Source organism: Ursus americanus, chromosome 11, assembly GCF_024610735.1.
Source record: "Ursus americanus isolate L20-20 chromosome 11, mUrsAme1.1.p, whole genome shotgun sequence".
Taxonomy (NCBI): Eukaryota; Metazoa; Chordata; class Mammalia; order Carnivora; family Ursidae; genus Ursus; species Ursus americanus.
The window spans coordinates 38,732,664-38,759,031 of NC_142137.1; the positions used below are offsets into that span (position 1 = coordinate 38,732,664).

Consider the following 26,368-nt stretch of genomic DNA (forward strand, 5'->3'; position numbering starts at 1 on the left):
TGTAATATCTGGCCAATAGATATATTTTTTTAAAAGATGTTCAAATTTAGGGAAATACAAAATAAACTGAGAGTCTTCTTCATAAACAAGCAAGCTAAAATTTAAAAGATTGACAATATCAATTTTTGGAGGGGATATAGAGCAACTAGACTTCTCATGCATCACTGGGGGAATATAAAATGGCTCAAACACTGTGGAAAACAGATTGGCAGGTTTTTTTTTTTTTTTAATGACATATTTTATGACCTAGTAATCCCAATCCTAAGTATTTACCCAGGAGAAATTGAAAATTTACATCCATAAAAAGTCTTCTGTGTGAATGTTAATAGCAGCTTTATTCATAGTAGCTGAAAAAGCAAAAAAAAAAAAAAAAAAAAAGAACTTAATATCTATCAACAGATGAATGGGTAAACACATCAGATATATACATAAAATATAATGCAATAAAAGAGAACAAGTTGCTGGCACATGAATAACATTTATTAATCTCAGAAACACTGTGTGAAGGAAAAAAAAAGCTAGGCAATGCAGAAAAGGAACAACTAAGCTATATTGATAAAATTAAAACAGTAGTTACATTAGGTTGAGAGTGATTATTAGGATGCTTGAAATGTTTCATATCTTTTTTGAGGTGCTGCTTGTATAGGTTTATACAATGGTCAAAACTAATGTAACTGTGCCCTTAAAATTTATACATTTTATTATGTATGAATTATGCCTCTGTTTAAAGAAAGCAATGCTTTTACTGACATAGGTTTCCTTTATGTTTTAAGATGTGAAATGAGTTCTCTTTTATTTCAAGAAAGTTTTATTGAATTGGAGGTTTAAATACTTAAATATGTTCCATACTTTGATTTCATTCTTGGAAATTCCTGTTTTCTGTGAGTGTATATAACTATTTTCTTGAATCCTTTTTACCTTTCTCCTTATTTATAATTCATGCTTTACACTTTTCTTTTTTTTTTAATTTTTTATTATGTTATGTTAGTCACCATACAGTACATCCTTAGTTTTTAATGTAGTGTTCCTTGGTTCATTGTTAGCGTATAACAACCAGTGCTCCATGCAATACGTTCCCTCCCATCACCAGCCTATCCCAATCCCCCACCCCCCGCCCCTCTGAAGCCCTCAGTTTGTTTCCTAGAGTCCATAGTAATTCGTGGTTCATTCCCCTTTCTGTTTACTCCCCCTTCATTCTTCCCTTCCTTCTTCTACCGATCTCCCTGCTATTTCTTATGTTCCATAAATGAGTGAAACCATATGATAATTGTCTTTCTCTGCTTGACTTATTTCACTTAGCCTAATCTCCTCCAGTCTCGACCATGTTGCTGCAAATGTTGGGTAATCGTTCTTTCTGATGGCTGAGTAATATTCCATTATATATATGGACCACATCTTCTTTATCCATTTGTCTGTTGAAGGACATCTCGGCTCCTTCCACAATTTAGCTATTGTGGACAATGCTGCTAGGAACATTGGAGTGCTTATGGCCCTTCTCTTCACTACATCTGTATCTTTGGGGTAAATACCCAGTAGTGCAATTGCTGGATCATAGGGTAGCTAGATTTTTAACTTTTTGAGGGACCTCCACACTGTTTTCCAAAATGGCTGTACCAACTTGCATTCCCACCAACAGTGTAAGAGGGTTCCCCTTTCTCCACATCCTCTCCGTTTGTTGTTTCTTGCCTTCTCAATTTTTGCCATTCTAACTGGCATAAGGTGGTATCTCAATGTGGTTTGGATTTGAATATCCCTGATGGCTAATGATTTTGAGCATTTTTTCATGTGTCTGTTAGCCATTTGTATGTCTTCATCAGAAAAGTGTCTGTTCATATCTTCTGCCCATTTATTGATTTGATTACTTGTTTCATGTGTATCGAGTTTGAGAAGTTCTTTATAGATCTTGGATACCAGTCTTTTATCTGTAGTGTCATTTGCAAATATCTTCTCCCATTCTGTGGGTTGTCTCTTTGTTTTGATTACTGTTTCCTTTGCTCTGCAGAAACTTTTTATCTTGATGAAGTCCTACAACTTCATTTTTTCTTTTGTTTCTCTTGCCTTTGGAGATGTGTCATGAAAGAAGTTTCTGTGGCCGATGTCAAAGAGGTTACAGCCTGTGTTCTCCTCTATGATTTTGATGGATTCCTGTCTCACATCGAGGTCTTTCATCCATTTGGAGTTTATCTTTGTGTATGCTGTGAGAGAGTGATCAAGTTTCATTCTTGTGCATATAGCTGTCCAATTTCCCAGCACTATTTATTGAAGAGACTTTTTTTCCACTGGATGTTTTTTTCTGCTTTGTCAAAGATTAGTTGACCATAGAGCCAAGGGTCCATTTCTGAAGTCTCTATTCTGTTCCATTGGTCTATGTATCTGTTTTTGTGCCAGTACCATGCTGTCTTGGTGATCACAGCATTGTAGTATAGCTTGAAATCAGGCAACGTGATACCCCCAGCTTTGTTTTTCCTTTTCAACAATTCCTTGGCAATTTGGGGCCTTTTCTGGTTCCACACAAATTTAAGCGCTGTTCGTTCCAGCTCTCTGAAAAATGTCATTGTTATTTTGATCAGGATGGTGTTGAAAGTGTAGATTGCTCTGGGTAGCATAGACATTTTAAATATGTTTATTCTTCCGATCCATGAACATGGAATATTTTTCCATCTTTTGTGTCTTTTTCAATGTCTTTCAAGAGTGATCTGCAGTTTCTAGAATATAGATCCTTTACCTCTCTTGTTAAGTTAATTCTGAGATATTGTATGATTTTTGGTGCTATTGTAAATGGAATCGATTCCCTAATTTTTCTTTCTTCCATCTCATTGTTCATGTATAGAAATGCAACTGATTTCTGAGCATCGATTTTGTATCCTGCCACATTACTAAATTGTTCTATGAGTTCTAGTAATTTGGGGGTGGAGTCTTTTGGGTTTTCCATATAGAGTATCTTGTTATCTGAGAAGAGAGAGAGTTTGACTTCTTCTTTGCTGGTTTGAATACATTTTATCCCTTTTTGTTGTCTGATTGCTGTTGCAAGGACTTCTAGTACTATGTTGAATAATAATGGTGAGAGTGGACATCCTTGTCATGTTCCTCATCTTAAGGGAAAGGCTTTCAGCTTTTCCCCATTGAGGATTATATTCACTGTAGGCTTTTCATAGATGGTTTTTATGAAATTGAGGAATATACCCTCTATTCCTACAATCTGAAGGGTTTTAATTAGGAAAGGATGCTATATTTTGTCAAATGCTTTTTCTGCATCAGTTGAAAGGATCATATAATTTGGTTCTTGACTCTTTTCTTGTTGATATGATCTATCACACTGATTGATTTGTGAATGTTGAACCACCCTTGCATCCCAGGGATGAATTCCACTTGGTCTTGATGAATAATCCTTTTAATATACTGTTGGATCCTATTAGCTAGGATCTTGTTGAGAATTTTGGCGTCCATATTCATCAGGGATAATGGTCTGTAATTCTCCTTTTTGATGGGGTCTTTGCCTGGTTTGGGGATTTAGGTAATGCTGGCCTCATAGAATGAGTTTGGTAGTTTTCCTTCTGTTTCTATTTTTTTTTTAATACCTTCAGAAGAATAGGTATTATTTCTTCTTTGAATGTTTGGTAGAATTCCCCGGGGAATCCATTAGGCCCTGGACTCTTGTTTTTGGGGAGGTTTTTGATCACTGCTTCAATCTCTTCATAATTAATCAGTCTGTTTAAATAATCAATTTCTTCTTGTTTCAGTCTTGGTAGTTTATAGGTTTCCAGAAAGGCATCCATTTCTTCTAGGCTGTTTAATTTATTGGCATATAGTTTTTGATAATAGTTTCTAATGATTCTTCCTATTTCTTTGTTGTTGGTCATGATCTCTTCCCTTTCATTCATAATTTTATTAATTTGGGTCCTTTCTCAATTCTTTTGAATATGTCTGGCCAGTGGCTTATCAATCTTATTTATTCTTTCAGAGAACCAGCTTCTAGTTTTGTTGATCTGCTCTACTGTGCTCCTGGTTTCTAATTCATTGATCTCTGCTCTAATCTTGATCAATTGCCTTCTTGTGCGTGGGTTAGGCCTGTTATTCTGTTCCAGCTCCAGCTTCTTGAGGTGAGAATATAAAAACTGCATTTTAGACTTTTCTATTATTTTGAGTGAGGCTTCGATGGCTATGTATTTTCCTCTTAGGACTGCCTTTGCAGTGTCCCAAAGGTTTTGGACCAATGTGTTTTTGTTCTCATTGGTTTCCATAAATTGCTTAAGCTCTTCTTTAATTCCCTGGTTTACCCAATCATGCTTAAGTGGATGGTTCTTAGTTTCCAAGTGTTTGAGTTTCTTGCAAATTTTTCCTCGTCACTGAGTTCCAGATTCAAAGCATTGAGAATATGCAGGGAATAATCTCAGTCTTTTGGTATCAGTTGACACCTGTTTTGTGACCCAGTATATGGTCTATTCTGGAGAAAGTTCCATGTGCATATGAAAAGAGTGAGTATTCTGTTGTTCTGGGGTGTAGTGTTCTGTATATATCTATGAGATCCATCTGGTCCAGTGTGTCATTCAAAGTTCTTGTTTCTTTGTTGATTTTCTGCTTTGGTGATCTGTCTGTTGCTGAGAGCGGAGTGTTGAGGTCCCCTACTATTAACGTATTATTATCTATATGTCTATTTATTCTGGTTAAGAGTTGGCTTGTGTATCTAGCTGCTCCCCTGTTAGGGGCATAGATATTTATAATTGTCATATCCACTTGTTGGATACATCCTTTAAGAATAATATAGTGTCCTTCTGTATCTCTAACTACAGTCTTTAGTTTAAAATCTAATCTATCTGGGGGCGCCTGGGTGGCACAGCGGTTAAGCGTCTGCCTTCGGCTCAGGGCGTGATCCTGGCGTTATGGGATCGAGCCCCACATCAGGCTCCTCTGCTATGAGCCTGCTTCTTCCTCTCCCACTCCCCCTGCTTGTGTTCCCTCTCTCGCTGGCTGTCTCTATCTCTGTCAAATAAATAAATAAAAATCTTTAAAAAAAAAAAAAATCTAATCTATCTGATATGAGAATTGCTACCCAGCTTTCTTTTAAGGTCTGTTAGCATGAAAAATGGTTCTCCATCCCTTCACTTTCAGTCTGAATGTATCTTTAGGTTCAAAATGAGTCTCTTGTAGACAGCAAATGGATGGGTCATGTCTTTTTATCCAATCTGCAACCCTGTGGCATTTATGGGAGCATTTAGGCCATTCACGTTGAGAGCGATTATTGAGAGATATGATTTTAATGATGTCATGTTGCCTATGAAGTCTTTGTTTCTATAGATTGTAAATTTCTGTTCTGTATCACTCTTGGGGTCTTTTTACTTTTATAGAACCCCCTTAATATTTCTTGTAAGGCTGGCTTGGTGGTCACATATTCTTTCAGTTTCTGCTGGTCTTGGAAGGTCCTTGTCTCTCCATCAATTCTGAATGACAGCCTTGCAGGATAAAGGATCCTTGGCTGCATGTTCCTCTCACTTAGTGCTCTGAATATGTCTTGCCAGCTTTTTCTGGCTTGCCAGGTCTCTGTAGACAGGTCTGATGTTATTCTGATGTTCCTCCCTCTGTAGGTGAGGACTCTCTTCCCCCTGGCCGCTTTCAAGATTGTATCCTTGAATCTAATATTTGCGAATTGTACTATTATCTGATGTGGTGTAGGCTGTTCTCATTGATCTTGGGAGGGGTCCTCCCTGCCTCTTGGACACGAATGCTTGTTTCCTTTGGCAGATTAGGGAAATTCTCAGCTACAATTTGTTCAAATATCTCTTCTAGACCTCTCTCTTTCTCTACCCCCTCGGGGATGCCGATGATTCTGACTTTGAAACGTTTCATTGAGTCAGTAATCTCCCGTAATCTACATTTTTGAGATTGGATTTTTTGAGCCAAGTTCCCATTTTTTCCTTCTATCATCCCATCCTCCAGCTCACTAATTTGTTCTTTGCCTCATTAACCCTGGTCATCAGAGCATCCAGTTTAGACTGCATTTGATTCATAGCATTTTTAATTTCTGCCAGATTTGCTCTCATTTCCGCCCTTAGAGATTCTATATTCTCGTTAATATTTTCGTTAATATTTTTTTCAAGCCTACACATCATCTTGACCATCGTAACTCTGAACTCCATTTCTGACAATTTGGTTATATCCATGTCCATTAGTTCTATGGCAGAGGCTACAGTGGACTGTTTCTTTTCTTTGTTGGGGATTCCTCCTCCTTGTCATTCTGATGAGGAGAGGTTGTTGGGATGTACAGAGCCCAGATTATTGACCAGGACCCAGGCATTGTGCACTTGTTTTATAGTGACCTTAGGGATGTGGACTTCTTGATTTTTTTAGCCTGCCTTCTGGGGGAGGGGCCTGCCACACTGATACTCAAGCAACCCTGTTTGGGTAGAGTTGCCTGTCCCCTGTGAGAGGGGGTGAGGATGGGAACAATGTGAACCAGTATTTCCAGGCTTTTATTCTCTGGCGGCTTTCCCTGGCGGTTTTCTGTGACTCTTCTGAGGGTCAGAGCAGCAGTGGCCGTATCCTAGCCTCTCTCTCAGAACAGAAAGATTGCAGTCTGCTCTCCACCGAGCTCTCCTGGCCACTTTAACTCTGTTTCTCTTGGTGCTGCTAAAAATCCTGTAGCGTCCCGGGTTGTGTGCCCCACAGCCATTCTCCCAATCCTCGCTTCCAGGGCTGGCACGTCTCTGTCCTTTATGCTTCTAACACCGCGAGCCCCCCCCCCACTTCCCGCGCATGCTCCTGAGCTCCCTGTCTCAGTGTGGTTCCCGCACACTCCAGAGCTCCAGTTTTCAGTCTGATTGTGCGCACTCCCGAGTTCCCAGTTTCCGTCTGGTTTCTCGAGGGTGCTGGTCCACGAGTCTGAGCCATCCCCAGTGCAGAAGGCTACTGCTTCCTGGCGCCGGAGCCTGCGGCTCCCTCCCCCTTCTGTTTATCTTCCGATATCTGCGTGCGGATTCATGGCTCCCCACTTCGTACCTCAATACTCAGCACCGGAGATGGTCGTTAGTAGAGATCCAGATGTATCTCCCTGTGTCTCAGGTTGATTTCGTGGGTGTTCAGGATGATCTGGTAGATATCCAGCTCGATTCAGGTAACCAGCTGAAAAAAGGTCCCCTACTCCTCCGCCATCTTTTTTTTCTCCCCTTTACACTTTTCTGTATGCCATTTATTCACCTTACAAATTTTTTTGGTTATACACCTTTTAATTCCATCATTATTTCTGAAGATTTTTTCCTTCTAAATCTTTCTTGAGAACAGTCAGTTCTTATTTTAATCTTCCCATTATCTAAACATCTAATTTTTGAGCTTTTCTAAAAAGTTCTGATTTTGTTTGTTTTTCAGTGGTCTGTTTTCTTAATTTCTTTTGGTTCATTTTGAAATATTATAATTTAATTTTCATCTTTTGTGGTCATGTGTGTGTGTGGTAACTCTGTTTTCATCTTTTCCCCCCCTTTGTTCGAATAAAATAGAATTTCCAGGTCTTTTAGGAGGAGGTGCTGTGGAGAATGCAAACATAGATCAAACTATTTTTCACAGCTTCACTACTCCATGGGTGCCTCCCCCCATGTTATTATGAATGACTCAAATTATGGTATTTCTGTATAGCTATGTCTCTGTCTCTCAGAACTAAGTCTAATTCAGTAGGTTTATCTCCTCAGGTCTTGTGTTTCAAAACAATGCTCTCCTCTTTAAATAGTATGCTTTGCAGTTATAGGACTTTCTGGGATCTGCTGTCTCTGGTCTCATTCCCTCTAGTATTAATATCTCTCTTACCTTGAATGTGCTTATTCTGTTCATTTCCATTTGACTTCTGTAATGTTTCTTCAGGTGGAGGTTCTACACTTATAGATATTTCTGATATCCGGGAGGTAGAGTTGCCAGACGAAATGTAGATGCCTGATAAAATTTTATTTTCCGATGAACAACAGATTTCTGTTCTATTCTACTCTACTCTTTCTTCCTTCCTTCTTTCTTTCTTTCTTCCTTTATTTGTTTGTTTGCTTTAGTGTAACTATGTCCCATATAATATTGGCTGAATCAGGTAATCTTACCCAGAGGGCATGTAAGACCACAGCTGTGTTTATGTTCCCTATCTGCTCCTGTCCCCTTACTTAGTGAACTTAGCCATTCGGTTTTTGTACCCACATGTACCCATATTTAAAGTTTAATTTCTTCCTTCCCAACTTTTTATTTTTTTACATTTTCCTTTGTTGCGTGAGATATCTACCATAATGTTGAATAGAAGAGCTTATAGCAAGCATTCTAGTTTTGTCTGTACACTCAGTGTTTTTAAAAGACTTATTTATTTATTTTAGGGAGTGGCGGAGGGGCAGAAGGAGAAGGAGAGAGAGTCTTAAGCAGACTCTGTGCTTAGCACAGAGCCTGAGGCAGTCTTGAGCCTAGGATGCTGAGGTCACGACCTTAGCTAAAACCAAGAGTTGGACGCTTAGCAGGTGCCCCATGTTCATTCAGTTTTTAATGGGAATAATAATGGTACCTACTTCATAGGATTGTTTGAGGATTGAATGAGATAATCATGAAAAATTACTTTAGCATATTTAGTACATACTGAACTGGTAATAAATGATAGCTATTATTGCTTTTAAATATCAATAAAATCGTCCTATGTTATATTCATACAAAAATAAAATGGCAGAAATAAGTTAAAGAGCTTAGGAAATAATAAGCAGAATATGTATGGGAACGTACTAAGAAAGAGAAGAGCTTTTGAATAAAAAAGATATATAGTCATTTCTTCAATTATTTCTGGGCTTCCATATCATTCTCTTGAAAAATAAAAAAGCTAGTCATATTTAAATATTAAAATAATAACTAGTTCGTAAAGCACAGGATATCATCCATCCCCTTACAATATGAGGAAAATATATGATTTTGTAGGTGTGCAAAAAGGAGTAATAGAACAGGAAAAGAGAAGAACAAGCTAAATGGAAAGGAAGACCCAGCTGAAGAGGCCAGAAATGAATGCAAGGATATATTATTTAGTAATAGTCTGTATGTACTACACTCTAGGGAGGCAGCTTTATTGAGATTGTGACATAGACATTATTAATATATTATTGGACATTTGGACTGTTTACCTCTTAAAATAGTCGTAAACTATTTTTTTTAATCTGTAATGTATTTGTAAAATAATAGAGTGCTGATATTGATCCTGGTGTATAAATTTTCACATGAAATTGAGCCCTGTTCTTGCTGATTTCTTATGGTGCTATTAGTATTTCTTTATGCTTATGGTATTTTCATCAAAGAGATTTATGAAACCTCATTTTTTTGTTGCTGAAGAAACTCAGGGAGCTTTCTTTTTGCTATGGCCTGTAATGATTTCCACCCACAGGTCAGCTTTCCTGGGATGCCAAGTCTGAGACAGAGATTTACATGCAGCACATTTATTACAGTATATTCTTAAGAACAAAAAATGGAATTGGGCGAATGAAAAATTAGAACTGCAATGCAGTAGCAACACAGGAATAATTTGGTGTTATGGAAAGCCATGGTGACCTTTCATATATGTCCAAAACTGGCGGAATGATGGGCAGGCTTCTGTATTTCCCCATGGACCTGCCATTGGTTGTAGGCTGCTTACAGGAGCAAGACATGTCCTTGAGTGAGACTGAGGGACTCAGAACTGGAAGAATAAGTGCTTAATGCTCAAAGGGAGATCCAGGTGGCACACCACAGGCTTCTCTTCTGTTCATACCTTGTGCTCCACAAAGAAACAGCCCCTCTAGGTTAGTTCATCTCTTTCCCAACGTGGGCTTACAAGATTAGTGGAACAGACTGTGGCCCCACTGCTGCAGTTGATCCTGGGACAACAGTTGATACACACTGTTTCCATCCTCTACTATCCATTCTGTATGTATTCTCTGCACCTTCAGCTACCTGTGTAAGCAGTTTACCTACTGGGATAATCCACACACTCAACCCCTAGGGGTCTAAGTCACTGTTCATCATGCTTTTCAAGCTGTGGCTACTCCTCTGTTGCATTGCCATCAAAACTAAGTGGAGGGTTAGCAAGGGATGCCCCACTGTTTCACCTGGATGCCAAACATAGCCTTCCCTGGTCCCACTGACAGGTCCTTTAGCCCTGCCAGGAGGATGGCTCCTATTTTTCACTGTGGTCTCTTGGATCAAAGAGTCTAAAGTAACTGGATGGCAGCATAACTTAAATTAAGCAAACTCTTGCTTACTCCCCAACTGGAAGCATTTTACATTTTCTTCTGTAATCCAGGGCTTCTAAATCCATAGAGGCTAATTTGTGGGGAGAGGAAGCAGATTCCCCAAATTCATTTTTGGGAGTGATACTGAGTGGTTTCTCTCCTGCTTTCACTTCTCCACTCCCAGACCCATGTATTCTACCTGTTGGAGACTCCAGCACCATGTAATAGTCATTCATATAGGGCATTCACTCTCTCCTGGAGGAAGACACCTAGCCTTACACAGTATTATCTCCAAGTTAACACCTTATCTGCATATTCAAAAGCCACATGAGCTTGTCAGACTGGCAGCTTCTAGGTTCCATAGGGTTGATAGATCCCAGAAGCATTTGTTGAATTCTCCCCTTCTTTAACTATGAAGTAAGTCCTTGTCCGAGGCATTGGTGTTTTATGGTATCTTGTGTTGGTGAATCAAACATTCTCTAAACCCTGTTTTTCCAAAGCCTATAAGCAGGAAGGGAACCCATACTGAGAATGTCTTAATTTCTGCCCAGATGAATTACTTCCACTTTTAGGGTAGAAGGGATCTAATGTAATCTTCTGTTACACACTGGTTGGTGGTCTCTTCAAAAAATGGTACCATACTGGGGGCTCAGCACTGCTCTATTACTGGCAGTTTAGTTATTCAGCTATGGTTAAATAAGCCATCCCAGTTTACCAAGAGGGAAACTGTTAATAGTTTCAGTGCTACCATCTAGGCCAAGAACTATCATTACACCATCTATTCTACTGATAAGGTGTTCATTGCCGTCATTGGGAAGTGATCTAGGTTCAAAACCCCCTTTAAAATCTGCTTTCCAGGACTGCTATTTTCAGTGGTTGTTAGTTCTTCTGGTAGTAAGTTCTGAAATGGAATTCACATGCAGGTCGTTTATAGAGGAGTGTTTTCAGGAACAACACCTGTAATGGAGTGAGGGGAGTAGGGCGCTCAAAATGAGAAGTCGGACTACAGTACAGCAGCAACAGAAGCCTCGGCAGTTAAGGTCTGAAGCTGAGCCAGTTTTTCTAAATGTCCCCAGTTGAGACAAGGGTCTAGGAGCTTTGTACATTAGTATTGACCAGTCATAAAATGAGGGTTGCTCCCGGAGGTGAGTGTAATTATAAGCAAGGCAGCTCACTTTGGCAGAGAGTAATTCCTGAGAAGGGACTTGACTGTGAGCTATCTTTCAACAGGCAACACTTCTGACAGTTGGATAATGATTAGTGCCTCCATCCTAAAGAGGCACTTGGGCAGTGCTCACAGCATCCACTGAAGTCTGAGTTCTAGAATGCTTTAGATTTTATTTCTCTCAAATATGTGTTTGTCACACTGAGATTTTATACAGAAATAAGTTTGTACTGAAATAAGTTGCTAATTTTTTAACTTACATGTAGGAAAGTATATCATTTCTGTCAGAAAAGATATCATTTCTATATGACTGTGACACTGTTTATGCACCAATAAGAAATACGGCACAAGATTTTACCATTTGTTGGGATGTGTTTTCACTGTTTATTATATTCTTACCTTAAAACACCTTGTAACCTTGCATTTGTAGGATATGTGTCTCTGCTAAGACCTATGTTCTGTAGACAGGAGCAGGAAAAACCCTAAGGAGCTTACATGGGCATCCAATCCAAGACCATGGTCTCATTAGCAGAGTAGTCTAAACACCTGAGCTAAACGTAGACTTGCATAGTAATTTGATGAAGATACAATAATGCTTTTTAGAGCCAAGTACAGAACTTGATTTTTTTTTTATGATCATGTGGACTTAACTCAATTTTACCCTTGAGTAAGAGAAAACATTTTTAAAAGGAAGATGATTTTTAAACTTTTTATCCTTGAATACTATGTTTAAACTGGGAATTAGTAATTTTAGCTTTAGAATGGTTTAAAAACAAGCAAAAAACAGATAACATAACATGGTTAAACAAGAAAACAAAACAAGATAATGTAAAGATGGGAAGAAGCAAATATATCTAATGAAATGTAACTATCCATTATTAGTGCTTGCAGATCATCGTTAAGGACCTTCTTTTCAACTTTTGGAAAAGTTAATAAATATTAAGCTCTCATCCTAAAGTCATTTAATACTAAATGTACATTAAAACTTACGCATTTGGGGGCATATTTTTTTAACACATTTCCCAAGGTTCTATGCACTGACAACACATTTGATCAAATAGCATTAGTTTGCAAATAGTGTGTCTACTTGATGGTCATTCTAAGGCCTGATGTTTTTTTTTTTTCCTCAAGATATATTTCTCAAGAAATTGTGAATACATTCTTTATAAAAGAGTTCTTGTATAATGATACAAAAAGTGATTGCTAGTGCTAATACTTTTGGTTTATACCACTCTGCAATCATTATTTCCAATAAAAATGATTGACTGTCTAAGTGGCTGACATACGGTAAAACATTCTGTTTATTGCTATTGCCATTGTTGGACTAGCCCATGGGCACTGTGGCTATAAGGTTTGTTATGTGAGAAGGGATATGCTTCTCCAGAAAAAATAACAGTAAAATCACTTTGCATTCTTCCAGGAATGTTAGTTTCAAAAGCAGATAAAAATCCCAATATTTTTCAGATTATAGAAGTAGATTCATCATATAGTTTGGATTTAAACCCAGCTGTCCTAACTTCTAGATGTATCTTTGTATTAATTAATTTAGTAAATAATTTAATTGATATACCATATCAAACTGTCTTAGAATTCAAAGGGAAATACATATAACAAAAGTCAGTCTGAAAGATTCCATTAAATCCAGTCTACTAAAAATATAATGTATTTATAGCACTTGGTCCTTGTGGGAAATTATTTGACAGTTTAAAAATCTCTTTTGGGAAACAGAAAACTTCACTATTAAAATATTGGTTTGTTATTGCTGAATGACAAATTACCACAAACTTAGAGGCTTAAAATAACACCCATTTATTCTCTCAGTTCTGTAGTCAGAAGTCCAAGTGGGCTTGGTTGAGTACTGTGCTTAGGGTCTAATGAGACAGAAATCAAGATAGTGACTATCCTAGGTCCCCTGGCATAATGTCTGCTTCCAGATCATTCAAGTCATTAGCAGAATTCAGTTTCATTTGGACTTAGGTGCATGTTTCCTTGCTTGCGGTTGGCTGGGGACTGTTTTCAACTTTTCTAGAGGCCACCAACATTCCTTCTCAAGAGGATTCCTGCACCCCCAAAACTGGCAAGACACCTTAAGTTCTTGATGTGCTTCAAATCTCTCTGAGGTCCCCTTCTGCCACCCGCCAAAAAGAAGTTATCTACTTTAAAAGACTTATGATTAGATTAGGCCCGCCTTCATAATTACCCTATTTTAGGTCAAGTCTGCCTAGGGCATAACAGGATCACAAGAGTAATAGCTCAACATATTCACAGATTGTGGGGATTAGGGTGAGAAATATGTGGGGGCACCATTTTGTCTACTATTAAAATCAGAAATAAAAAATGAATTTAAGAAAGATGCTAAATTGATTTTCAAATACACACTTTGTTCATTATCATTTCACTGATGAATCAAAGTTTACACTTAAATACAACTCATAAAGTAAACCTTTAACTTGACCTTTTTGTCCTCAAAAATAAATGAAATCAAAAGAACATTTTTATTGGACACTGTTACTATTTGCAGAATATAAATGCATAGCCAAAAGATGCATAATCTAAAACTTAATTGTGCTTTGCATTGTACCAAGTGCTTTTAAGAGATTTTTCCTTTTACATTGATTTAAGAAATAGTTCCTATGTTCTGTGATAATTTATTTTAACTCCTCTGAAAGTAAGCTTTCTACATTCAGTGTCTCTTATGTAGTATGCATAAGTATCTTACGTACAGATATTTAACTGATTAAAAGTTTGGTGATTTTAAGTTTTCCTCTGAAACACTGAATAGCATTTAGATTTGAATATGTGGTTCTCTGGACTTCATAGCACATCAGAACTGTTGAGCCCAAAATACGAGCTTAGCAAGCAGCATTCATCAGATGTGGTATGAGTAGGATTTTACTATTGACAGTATCTAACCAAGAAGACAGGTATTTAGAAGACACACATCACACGAAATATTGTTAAATATCTATCCTGTCACTTATGTTGGCACACACACAAAAATGTACCCAGTAAAAATTTTGATGGGAATCTTATCCAAAAGGAAGTTAGGAAGTTGTATTATTGGAGTGATACTAAATGTTTGGAAGAACTTGATGATTTAGCCCACACTTAAAATCCAGTGTCCTACAGGGACAAATACCATCTGATTTCACTTATATGTAGGATCTAAAAAAACAAAACAAATGAACAAACAAACCTAAAAACAGAAACAGACTGGTGGTCACCAGAGATGAGGAGAGGAGGGTGATGGTCAAAATGGATGAAGGGAAGTGGGAGTTACATGCTTCCAGTCATGGAATGAGTAAGTCATGGGCATCAAAGGTACAGCATAGGGAATATAGTCAACGGTATTGTAAGAGCCCTGTATGGTAACAAACAGTAGCTGCATTTGTGGTGCACATACCATAACATACAGAGTTGTACACTCACTATATTGTACACCTAAAACTAATGTTCATTGTGTCAACTATACTTCAATAATTTTTTTAAATCTAATGTCTCACAAAAGGCCCAAGAAGAATGAAGCTTCCTTAATGTGTCAGTTTAAAAGAAAAAAAAAAAAAAAAAAAATATATATATATATATATATATATATAGTCTTGTCTGTATTTGGACATTTTTAAAGCAAACACAACAAATAACCATTTTTTTAAATTTTTTTTAAGATTTTATTTATTTATTTGACAGAGATAGAGACAGCCAGCGAGAGAGGGAACACAAGCAGGGGGAGTGGGAGAGGAAGAAGCAGGTTCACAGTGGAGGAGCCTGATGTGGGGCTCGATCTCATAACTCCGGGATCACGCCCTGAGCCAAAGGCAGATGCTTAACTGCTGTGCCACCCAGGCGCCCCTACAAATAACCATTTTTAAAGGCCATTTAGTAGATGTATCATACCTCCCAATTAGGATAATTTACATATTTTAGAAGGGTGTTTACCTTACTCTTAGAATTGCTTTCAATTTGAGATGAAACCTAGGAGGACAGAAAAGCTAAGAGATTAAGACCTTTCTAGTTGAAAGAGATCATGTTTCCAAGTCCAGAGGAAAAAAATAATAGACTCTGTTTACTCAATCAGCATTGTCAACTACCACACACCTACCACATCTTAGTGAAGCATATTTATATAAATTTTGAAAATGTCATTAACTTTTTACTTATGACTCATAAAAGTTCCTGTTTTCTTTATTTTAGTGTTTTTAATATTCTTCATAACAGTTTTTCTTCTTTCTCAAGACACAGATGTTTTACATTTCAAATGAGAAATCTAACACTAAGTATGATATTTTTCCTCTTTGTATGTTCTTCATCTTGTAGATGGTTTGTAAGACACTTCATCTAATTCACGCTCTTCCTCTGTGGTTATAGTCTGAATTTTTTTTTACTTACTTTTACTTACTTTGGTTGTAAGACTAAGTTACACTTCTGTGGTTCAATATATGTAGTCTTATTGAAAGAAAGGATTGGGTATTTCTCTAGAAAACAAGAGACTCATAAGAAATATAAAATACCAATGATTCGGGGCACCTGCGTGGCTCAGTCGTTGGGCGTCTGCCTTCGGCTCAGGGCGTGATCCCAGTGTTTTGGGATCGAGCCCCACGTCGGGCTTCTCCGCTGGGAGTCTGCTTCTTCCTCTCCCACTCCCCCTGCTTGTGTTCCCTCTCTCGCTGGCTGTCTCTCTCTGTCAAATAAATAAATAAAATATTTTTAAAAAAATAGCAATGATTCACTTTGCATATAAAAAATAGCATGTGCATAAGTTTCAGTAGCAGATAATTCAGTCCTCTAATTCTTCTCTACTAACAGAACCCCAATTTTGTTTAGATATTTAAATGGTCAGCAAAGCTCTCAGGGAGGTCTTATCTCTGGGGTCGATGAATGGGGAATGAATTACAGTTGGTTACAAACATGATTATTTCAATTTTCTTTGCCAGTGATTATATTCAGAATAAGCATATGACACAGTTCCAGCTAATGAGATGTGAGGAAGTCTGCTGAATACCTCTGGGAAAACTTCCCACTTCCAAACTTCATATATTAGAAAATATTTTTTAAAAACCCTGGTATTTAAACCTATTTGGTTCACTGTGTTACTTGCAGCCAAAAGCATTCCTGATTGAATAGTTGTTTTTCATTTTGCTTTCATTTTTATCCATCCTACAAACACAGTCCTGATGGTAATGGCTTTGAGCCTGGTCTTTGAGATAGCAAGTGAAAAGTTGTTTAGTAAATTAAAAAAAAAAAAGAAAGAAAGAAAGGAAAGGTAATGAAAAGTGCTTCTAAGATGGAAAAAACACTATAGTTTTAATTCATTATTAATATTTAAAGATGTATTAACATAAGTAAATTTGGAGCTTCACTATTTAAACAAATATTTGCAATCTAAAAAGTACCAAGTACTAGTTTAGAATACTGTAGGAGAAATACATATTCATGTTTACATTTGTCCATTAAGTTGAACATGGCCTCTTTGATTTGCCGATGTTAGCTACAATTGTCACACAATTAATTGGGTCAGCTATGTGATACTCCAAAACATCCTTTAGGTGACTATATAGAATATAAAGACTTGTGCAGAACTAGCTATCCTATTGATCAGGTCAGACAGACTTTATTTTTGATACATAAGCAAGCATATCTTTTTAAAAAGAAATTGTGCATTATAAATGTCTTCCTGAGTGGAACTTCCCAGTAATGTCACAGCTAATAGATTACAGATGTGTTGGCATGTTGAGTCCTTCAGGGACCTCGGGTGGCCAAAGCCCCTGAATCAATCATTTCAGCAGCAGGCTATGTCCTTTATTTACATTAGTATGCCTTACAAATAGTATCATTGTCCATGTGTGCCATGAATTGTTTCCCGAAGCACAGTTTGAAGGCTATAATTCAATATATGGATAAGAGTACGTCTTCTTTAAAGTAATTATTTGCCATAAGAAAAGAAGATTCAACATTCTTAGGAATCACAGGATACATTGATGAATTAGAGTCGTAGATGGCATCAAAGTGGTCAGAATGGTCATAGGAATATGCATATACTTAAATAATGTTTTCCACTTAATCCTCTGGGCCAGATGTCACAGTAATTTACTGTTAAAATATTTGCTAAAAAGTGATACAGAAGAGGATTTGGTATAAATACTGGGTTGGCAGATACTGAGTAATCAGCAATTTAACACCTCTCCAAATTTTCAAGGCCAACTGTGATGGTTGATAAATTTAGGACTGCTATTTGTTTATTAGAATTTTTAATATTTTTAGTATCACGTGATCAATTATCCCAACTAAAAAATACCAACCCATCATACTGATAATGGTTATCACTTGTTTTTCCTCTTCCTTGCCTTCAAATTTAGTTGCAATAAAACATTCCTTGAAATTATATATTTTCCAGGTACTTAACTCATTTTGACACTTTTTGCAAGTCTGGCAATATTCAGGACTGTCAATTTATTGATTTCTGCATACTAGAACTTTATGCAGTAAGTTCTAAAAACAATAAAACAACCTTATATTGTTAGAATATTGGAAATATACTAAAAACTGATTGAGACTCATAAAACAAGCGTACCTCATTTTCTATTATAGGTTTTCACAGCAATTACATACGGCAAATAAGTTTTAAAAAGTATTTCTGTTTGCATGCCATTCAAACATTAACAATGGACAGATTCTGAAGCAGTGATACAGTTGCCCAAAGGGAGTGGATCTCAATTTTGAAGGTAACTGCACATCTCCACTAGGCATTATAATCTCCAGCGTTACATTTCATTGACAGGGAGATATTGGAGGACAGAAGACTTGGGTGGATATATTAGTTTTCTACGGCTTCTTTAACAATTTACCACAAACATAGTGGCTTAAAACAGCAAAAATTCATTCTCTCTTAGTTCTGGAATGCAGAAGTCTGATATCAGTATAACTGAGCAAAAATCAGGGCTCACATTACCTCCAGAGGCTCTAGGGGGAAATATCATCCTTGCTTCTTCCAGCTTCTGGTGGCTGCTAAGATTCCTTGGCTTGTGGACACATCACTACAATCTTCAAGGCTGACACCTTCAAATCTCATTCTGTTCTATTCACATTACCCATTTGTTTGTGTGTGTAAAATATCCATCTGCCTCCATTTATAAGGATATATGTGATTACATTTGTCCCACCCAGATAATCCAAGATAGTCTCCGCATTTAAAAACTTTTAATAACATCTGCTAAGACTTTTCCCCTTCCTCCCTTCCTTCCTTCCTTCCTTCCTTCCTTCCTTCCTTCCTTCCTTCCTTCCTTCTTTCCTTCCCTCTTTGTTGGCTACATAAAGTCATATTAATGGGTTCCAGAGATTAGGATGTCAGTACCTTTGGGAGGGCCATTTCTCAGTCTACCATCTTATATGTGGGGAGCAGAGGAACAGCAAAGTAATGAAATAAAGACAGTGTTTCATGTATGGTATAACAATTTTCAAATTCACATGATGTTAGTTTTTTTAAAAATACATTATAATATCATCTTGACTGATCTTCAAACACCAGAACACCAGACCTAAAGGCAATTTCATATACTATAAGTATTATTGGGCTAGTCCAAGAAACTTCAACACAGGGCAAACCACTCTTATTAGAGTTAACTGTGATTTCCAAAACCAATGAGATCAGTATACTTGACTCTCTAATTATTTGCTGACTAGCAAAAATACTGTTTTTGATGTCACTTTTAAACACAAGTGGTGATGATTATGTGACAATAAAACAGAAATTGCCTTTTTAATAGTTTGAGGAAAGATTCTTTTCTCATTGCTTACCACTTTATAATCTTTGTATTACACATCAACATCTAAAAACCCTGCTTGACAAAAAAATATCAGTGAATAAAATCACTGATTCTTAAACTGTACAAATTTCAGATTTTAACTGTAGATTGGGAATTTCTCACTAGTTTTATGTTGTATTAGCTGTTCAAATCTCTTATTTGCATACATCAATTAGAATATTCCTATATAGCTTGATTTATTTTTATTCAGTATCAAAAGCCCTTTCAAAGGAATTCTCCTAGCTTTAGGGCTGTAGAGCTGTAAATATCTGTGTGAAATATTTTCAATGAGTTAAAATTCGTCGTATACAGATGTCTTCATGCTAAATGAGTATTATTGTTTTTTTCAATCAAAGGGAATTACTTTCTACTTTTTGCTTCAAGAAGAATAGAATACCTTTGGGGATACTGCTTTTATTTGGAGTTGCATAAAATTTAATAGCCATGTTTATATGTTCATTAAAATAATGCCCATTGGATATTCTAACATTTATAGTCTGTCTTAGAAATAGTCTGTGTAAGCAAAATATTTTCAAGAATGTTTTAATGTGTCAAACTAAGCATTCTAAGGAAAATCCAGATTTATAGGAATTGATCAAAAGAGAACAATAAGCACAAAAAAAGTTAATTAATAGAGAATTAGTTGAATAACTCATAGTTTATCATTGAATTGACATGTCTGTTGCAGAATACGCAAGGTGGCTTTTTAATCAAGTGGAAAAAAAATCTGGTAACAATATAGAGCAAGATTCCTACTTAATTTAAACATATATGATACCAGTGATTATGTCTAAGTATGGTATTTTCCAAATTTCTTTTTTTAAATGTTTAAATATTAAATATTTTCTACAATAAGAAATTTCTTGTAATTGGGAGAGAAGCATAATAAATCTTATTTTAAAATGAACTAAAAGTTATGCAGTCTTTAAAATATCTAAGTAAATATAAAATCACAAGGAAGTTTAATCATACGATAGCAGCATTGGTAAAAAATGAGATGGTAGAAACCAGCCTTCCTTTATGATCTGCAACATGATGTATGATTAGAATTGGATTTCTATCCAGTTCTGGCTAATTAACTGATCAGAGCCTTCATCCCTGGTCAAAGTAGAAGTTGTAATACCAGTGTATTTTTATGTGGGTATTTCTCTTAAGGGACAAGTTTTTATAGCATGGCATAGATATAACAGGATTTTTGAGTTAGGAGACAGAATTTAAATCATAAAGCAGCCTGTCCCTGATCATAAAATAATCAAGAATTAGGAAATTAGCTCTTTTCTGTGGGCCACTTTTTCTCTCTCTCTCTTTTTTTTAAATCATAACAATGAATGAGGGATTGATGAGAATGCCTGAGCAGATTAAGTGATACTACAGTTGAAGATGATAAAATTAAGTTACAATGTAATAACTTTGAACAAAAGATGAATATAGTCTACCCATTTTGACCAAGGATATTTGTCTTATGAGTATACATTTATATTTATTAAAGCACCTGACTATTAATAATTCTAAACCGTTGCTTAAAGGAGTTGCTTTTAAGATATGATTTACTAATATAATGCTTCTTAAGAATGCTTCTAACACAGTTTACTAGAATGGATTACGTTATTCCTTTTATGTCAGTGGCACCATATTAGTAAAGTTGATGAGCTGATAGTTTTGCTTCATACTAAAAGTAATCATCCTTAAAACATTCCTATAGATTGCATCAGTTGCATATCAGTGATAAATAAAAATCATTTTAGGGGATTGACTTAGTTATATCCTTGTAATATTTCTCTACAGCATCTATTATAGTCACTTGCATACAGCTGGTGCTTAAGAAAATGTGAACTGATTCACTGGCCCAACTCCTTTCCTAATTAAACATTTAGGGCATCATGTGGCCAGTGATTGAACTGCATTACCGTCTCTCATCTTCTAATCATTACGGTAGTATTACTGAATGATAGTTTTCTAAATTGTAATTTTTAAGAGAAAGTCACTAATATAATTTAGTCCATTCATATATTTATATATGTTTGCGTGAGCATTTTCTCTTCCTCTCCCTCTGTTTTCTTCTCCCTCCCTCCTTATACACACACACACACACACACACACACACACACGCTATACCACTATTTTTGCGGTAAACAAAAAATATAGTCCCTGCCCTCAAGTAGTTTATAATCCAACTGTAACCTGTATATATTGATAGAAGGGAGGAAGGGAGAGGAAAGAAAGAAAACAATGAAATAGTTTGCAAGAAGGATGCTCTTCGAAGGTCCAAGCAAAATTATTTTCATGCATAATATTTTTAAAAGTATAAGTTATAATGAAACATAATTAGAAATGTATTAGAAGATATTATGTAATTAGAATGTAGTTATTATTCAATATTTCACCCAGTAACATTGTGCATGAGAAATCTTATACTATCAAAAAAATGGCTAAATAAACAAGAAACATTTCCTTTGAAAAATTGGATTATTATCTAATATATTATTCCAATATGTTTTACTCTCCCTAGACATACAAGAATAAGAAGAAAGCCAGAAAAATTTAAATCTCCTTTTCAAGGAATGCTTGCTTTAATGGGAAACTCTTTTTTTCCTGAAATTGATTTTAGAATCATTGTGAATTAGTAAGAAAGTTAGAAAATCCATTTGTCTTAATAACCTCTCTTTTCCAGAATTTTTGTAGAAAAAAAGGTATTTTGCAAATACAGTGCCATAAAGATTCCAGTTTTCCTCAAAATAATTTATAAATTGAATATAATTCAAATAAGGATGAAAAAGTTGTATCTGTGTACGTGTATACATGAAAACTTGAGAAACTAATGCTAAAATTCGTATGCTTTGTGTATGTTAAATATACTTTATAATTCAAAAAATAAAGACTTTAATTAGGAAGCTTTATCGTAAGAGAGAGGTAGGAAAGCAATGGCAGTGTCATTAAGGTGTGACTCATTATTTTCCAATAAAATGTTTACCAGCCTTCTAGTCCGAGGCTGCAACTTGCTAATTATTATGTAACCATGGCATGTAATAGCACCATGTCTGAATCTGGCCAATATTTTGGCCTGTCACGATTGACAGCCTTAACTAATTTTTATCTTATGCAGCTAATTTGATTTTATCATTAGAGCCACAAATACAACAGGGAAACCACGATGATTCAATTACTTTTCAGCTGATAATTTTTACCATTTAGCTGGAGACTCAAGTTAAATCAGTCTCTCCAATGTTCCACTTAGGGCTACAGAAATCAGCCCTTAAAGAATGAATTTCATCATACAATGGGATTTTTCTATCACCACAGTTATCTCATAGTTGTTTGTTGGTTTTTTTGAACCTGAAACATGAAATACCAGATTTCTTTTTCACAGAAAAAGAAGGTGATATCTGGCAAGTGTGATACTTTGTTATCCTGTTAGGTTACCTCTCCTGGGCAGGCCATCCTTTTCAATTATATTAAAACTGAGCAATTGTCGATTATATCACATCAACTGTAGCTGTAGCAACTGGGAAGAAGTTAGTACAGATATTCATACTCTTAAATAATTATGACGAGTAATTTTAAGAACAGTGTGGAAGATAGGGTTTAATTGACAAAAAATCACTCATAGGCCAGATTACAAGGGGATGCAAAATCTATATTTAAGAAACTAGGCAAAATTCATTTAGAGAAAATTTGATTTAGGCAAATGCCAACTACTAAAGTGAGAGAAGCAAGTATGAAAAATAAATAAAAAGAGGAGAATGAAGAAAAGGGAGAAGTTAAATGAGAGAAAATTAACGAGTAAACTTAAATGAGATAAAGCCTGGGTTTTAGAAAATGCAAGGATTACCCCCTATAGCATAGTGTGGGTTCCTGTGTTTATTAAAGGCATCACACCGCTAAAGGTGATAATTCTCTTTTGTCAATCTGTAATGATGTCGAGTTCATTGTGAGGCCAACTGGTTTGTAATGAAGTATAGGATGAAATGAAAATTTTGCAAGTAAATGCAAAGATATGGAAAGAATAGTTGTTATGTTCCTTCTGGACATATCCTTCTAAATTACTCTGGGAGAAAAGGGATAAAAAGAAGAACAAAGTTGGTGCCCGCATGGCTCAGGAAGTTAAGCATCCGACTCTTGATTTTGGCTCAGGTCATGATCTCAGGATCTTGGTATCAAGTCCCACGTGGAATTCTGTGCTCAGCAGGGAGTCTGCCTGAGATTCTCTATCTCTCCCTCTCCCTCTCCCTCTGCCCTCTATGCTTTCCCTCCCTCTCTCTCTCAAATGAATAAATAAATCTTTTAAAAAAGCTATTACTAATAAATACGATAAAACAACTCATAAAGCAAGACGTAGAATGCTTCATAATTATGTAGGGTGCTAAGTCAGAAATAATAAATTATAGTTTTAATGAAATTAAATGAAGAAAGATTTGTTTCATAAAGAGCTATTGATCTATCAACATTGGCATTAATGTATCAAAAAAGAACATTCTAGAGAAGAATATGTGGCATTCAGGAAAACAAGTCTAGATTGCAAGTTCAATTAGAAGAATGTTTTACATTGATGTGGAAAGTATATTTTTAGTATCCTAAGGAGATAAAAAAAAATTGGGAATTACTGCTATGTTATTTAAAAAAGAAGTGGTAATATAATCATAATAAAATGGCAGCAGGTAATAAAGAACTCAAATATTGACTATTTTCAAATACTCTGTCATTCCATCTTTATATAAACTATGTGTGTTTCCTCCTGTTACCAAGGAGGAAACTTTTTACATTTTGCATTTTACATTTGAGGAAACTAAAGTATAGTGAGACCATCTGGCATGAAAAGAGCCACAGAGTTCCCAAGCGACAGAGCTTGACCTTAGGTCCCAAGTTCTTAATCTCTATGTGCTATTCATTTGCTTGTGACCCATTATTTCACCTATCCTTCATAAAATTATTAATTTGGGACTGAAACATAAATTTTTCAGCTTGTTTTTTTAACCAAGCTAAGTATAATCTAGATCTGCACATATGCATTAAGTATAAATGATGTCTAAATATATCTGGATGAAAAGTCCAAATTCTTATATATTCAGTATATAGTATTGAAGTAGTGCCTATGACATGTGTACCTCATGGATGCAGATAACCTTTTCAGCATTTAAGGAGCTTAAAATATAGTTTTGATTGTGAAACTGAAAAGCTGCAGCATTGGTACTCTTAAGTGCCCCATCAGGATGTATGCCTACCAATGACAATTTTTTTTTCAGAAATATTTAATATATGTAATACAGTACATGTTTCATCAAGTCTTACCAATATTTTACTTATTCTGCTTTACTTATTCTTACTTTGGCTTTCTTTTTTTATTTAAGATTTTATTTATTTATTTATTTATTTATTTATTTATTTATTTATTTATTTGACAGAGAGAAAGAACACAGCAGGGGGAGCAGCAGGCAGAGGGAGAGGGAGAAGCAGGCTTGCCAAGCAGGGGGCCCGATGCAGGGCTCGATCCCAGAAGCCTGAGATCATGTCCTGAGCCAGTGTCAGATGCTTAAGATTAAGCCACCCAGGCGCCCGTACTTCTGCTACTTTGGCTTTTAGAAAATAGTGCTTATTTGGCTTCCCATCATAAATAAGGTGGGAAAAGTGTATCACCATTAACAAAGGATAGGATAAAACACTTCAGTCAGTCCTTTTATTCTTTTTATAGTCATTTAAACCAAGTCACCGGAAACTATAAACACTTTTATTTTTTTTCTTAAACTGTTACCTTTAAAGTATGACCCAACACTTCATTATATTTCTAAAACTCAGATCCAAATCTGTCAGAGTCAAATAAGTCTAGATTTTTAGTTGTTTTTTTAAAACTGTAAAATGAATATACACTTTGCAATACTGAACAAACTTAAATATTCATTGAATCTCTGTTTTATAACTAACATTCCTTGCTGCAGCCTGTCTAGCTTTTTGACCCTTTCCAGTCCCCAGCCCTCACCTCATACAGAACTCTCAAACTCCTTCTTTTGTCTTGGACCATTTAGTTTATTGCTCTTACTTTATTCTCACTGAGCAATATACATATTCAGCAGTTAGATAAATCCATCATCTGGAAAACAGCTGAGTCACTATTTATTATTACATAAACTCATCGTGTAGGACCCTTACTCCTCACACTACATATGTGATCGTAGTATTCTCATTAAAACCAGGTCTGGGACAGGACAATGGGTTCTCCATCTGAAAATAGTAAAATTTTCTCTGTATTATTCCTCATCCGTTCATTGATTTGCAAAATACTTTCTGAAGCCAGTTTTGTACAAAGTTAACAATTTAGGGATATAAACATACGTTTTAAAAAGCCCCTTTTCTCAAGGAGCTTATGATTGGTTATTAGAGGAAAATATACAAATAATTAGGTATAAGATATTTGGAATGAAATTAAGGCAAGCAAGATCTCATTGGGGCACTTGTTGGGCTAAGTCAGTTCTGACTGGTTATCAGTCAGGAAGTCATATTTAAATTGAGCTTTGGTGAAAAACAAAATATTGGTAGGTGTTAAAAGAAGTACCTAGGGAAGAGAAAAATTATTAAAGGATAGAAGAATAACATACAAAATGGCACAAAAGTAAGAAATAGCTTTCTCTGTCCCCTCAACAACAAGTAATTTGAGGTGCCTGTAATCCCTAATGACATAAGAGATGAACTGAAACGTGTCTGAACAAATAACATGTACAAGATCATGGAGGTTCTTGAACTATGAAATAAAAATCTGGGATTGCACCATGTAAAGAATGGGAGCCACTGGAATTTATTTAGCAGAGAAATGACATGATATCCTCTTGTGTTATTTTGTAGAATTCACACCTGATGTTTTCCTTGTTTCCAGCCCTTTCCATCAGAGCCCTTATAACCTCCATACTTCTATTTGGGAAAGTCCACCAAATAGCTTGCTTCACCTCTTTGGAAGGTATTTCTTCTCTTCTGTTAAGCTTTGCAGGACTTTTTGCAGGATAGTTTATTTACTTCTCCCATCTTTCTTCCTTGTGCTCAGACTATACATCTTTTTATGATTCTTGTATAGTAACCATTTCTTATCTGTCTCCATCACTTGACTTGAATTCAGGGAGAATTTATCTTTGTCTTTGTATCCTCAGTGTCCTTCTAGCATGTTGCCCTCTAGATGCCTAATACATTTTAGTTGACCAAATGCTGAGAAATATATCTTGTTAAGA

General features: G+C 36.0%; 1 protein-coding gene across 2 annotated transcripts in view; it reads left to right on the forward strand.

Annotated features, from left to right (window-relative positions):
* Positions 1 to 26,368, forward strand: part of NKAIN2 (sodium/potassium transporting ATPase interacting 2) — a 935,859-nt gene that overhangs the window by 476,742 nt on the left and 432,749 nt on the right. The window lies entirely within an intron of this gene.